This window comes from Sinocyclocheilus anshuiensis, unplaced genomic scaffold (genome assembly GCF_001515605.1).
Source record: "Sinocyclocheilus anshuiensis isolate Anshui unplaced genomic scaffold, SAMN03320099.WGS_v1.1 scaffold333, whole genome shotgun sequence".
Classification (NCBI taxonomy): Eukaryota; Metazoa; Chordata; class Actinopteri; order Cypriniformes; family Cyprinidae; genus Sinocyclocheilus; species Sinocyclocheilus anshuiensis.
The window spans coordinates 17,089-19,317 of record NW_015539871.1 but is presented as its reverse complement, the minus strand read 5'-3'; positions in this window follow the sequence as shown (position 1 = coordinate 19,317).

Sequence of the window (2,229 nt, the reverse complement as noted above, 5' to 3'; positions counted from 1 at the left end):
CATCGGATGCTCATTTTGTACAAGTTGATATGATTTTTGGGGCTTAATTAAAAGTCTATAACATACTTTGGTTAAAATTTCTCGATGTTAGCGTAAAAAACACCTTTTTAAACCTGTCAAAATCAGCTCTGTTTTTATCAAGCCATTATAGTCCATGTTGCTTTAAATGTTAATGAGCTCTGCTGGCCCCGCCCCTCTCTTCCGAGCTGCTCTCAGAGACTGTTTACTTTAGCCGCATTCATCGTGAAATTTGCTAATTAGCGCATTTTTAGGAAAGGTGATTTGCAAAGATTCATAAAAAACCCTTATACTCACTTCTGTAGATGAGGCTGGATCACGAATGATTCGAGCGAACATAGATGCATTTAGGCTGATCGGGAGAGGCGCATTCACTTCAAGGCGAAAGTAACGTTAATCCTCTGCGTCTTCAGCAGCTCAGGTGTCGGAAGTAAATGACGATTGCTATATTCATTATTACATCCAACAATAAAGCAACTCAATCGCTTAATCGGAGACATCTTGTCTTCCCCTGCACCAGTCAGAACAGCCGGGTTTGACAAAGGGGATTTTAAAATAGGGATTTTAAAAAAAAACACTGGATGGATTTTTATAATTACAGGATGGATGTGTACACACACTTCCAACATACATTTATGTTCAAACAACTTGAAAAGTGAATTTTGCATCCGATGACCCCTTTAATTTATGTTGGTTATTCAGATAGCTGGTTTGTCTGGATTACTGTCAAACTGAGCAGAGCTGGCTGGAGTCCAGTTGGTCGAAGGGATTCAGGCACAGTTAAATAACATGTGGAGAACAAAGCCTGCTTTCATATAACCTCCCACCGCTCTTACTAATGCATTGGAGTATTTCATCTGCAGTAAGAGTTTGACAATCAACATTTGAATTGCATAGCACTTTTCCTAAAAATAAAGATATTTGTCCAGTTGATTTTCCAGTGGCTTTCTGTAAAACTCTAACCATCATAATATCACTGTAGATGTACAGTATTGGCCATAAACTGAAAAATTAGTTCACAATGACAGTAGCAAAAACAAAAATTCTGTCATCGTTTTCTCACCCTTAAGTTGTTCCACACCTGTATGAAATTCTTTCTTCTGTTAAACTCTATAGAAGATGTTCTGAAGAATGTTGGTAACCAAACAGTTGACAGTAGCCATTAACTTCTATAGGGTCATTCCATGTCAACTCAACCAGAAGTCCCCAGCTCAAATTTTTGATTTAGCTAATACTTTATTCTGAAGAAAGATAAAAATGTATAGTGATGATAGCCCAAATATTAAATGTCATGGATGAATATTTACTGAGTAATCCACTATTTTGTAGAGGTGTCACAATCTGTGATGGCGAGGAACGATGGAGACGAGGAATAAACGAAACAGTCTTTAATCCATGGAACACAGGGTACATAAACACTGGAGACAGCAGGAAACACTTCAACGTAACGAGTAGAACCGACCGAGACAGCCTGCACAGACAAGGACTTAAATACAGGGGATGATTGGGGAAACACAGGTGTATGGGATGACTAATTAACAAAATGAAGACAGGAACATGACCAAATAAGGGAACAGAAACAGGGGCAAAACACGACACAGACAGTCCATGATCCTGACATTACACCCCCTCCTGGAAGGTGCGTCCTCACACCGTAGCAACAACAGGGTGGGAACTTGGGAGGAGGTTCCGGAGGAGGACGGACACCCGGGAGGGGGCCGGCAGACAGAGACCAGGGAGGTGACTAAGGACGGAGGAGCCAGGGAGGAGACAGGAGGGGCCCGGAGCAGGAGGAGCCAAGCAGGATCCAGGCCACAGCCATAATGTCGACCCACGGTGGAGCCGACGGAGGGAGGAGCCATGGAGGAGGAATGGCCGCCAACTCCAGGGGGCCGACCAACAGTGGCGGAGCAGGTAGCGGAGGAGCCCGAGCCGGAGAGCCAACGAGCCAGGGGGATGCCGAGGATACGGGGGCCAGGGTGGAGCCGAGGGCTCTGGCGATTAAGGCGGATGCAGTGATCCGGAAATGGCGGGAGGAAGGAGCCCAATAGAGCCGGTGGGATGAAGCAACGAGGTGCAGCCGGAGGAGCGGAGTCCTGAGGCGATGGCGGGTCAACGCCCGACCAAGGCGGAGCCGGAGGGACGAGGGAGCCGGGTGGAGCTGGTGGATCGACGGGTGACGGTGGAGGCGAGGGAGCTAGGAGCCGAGGA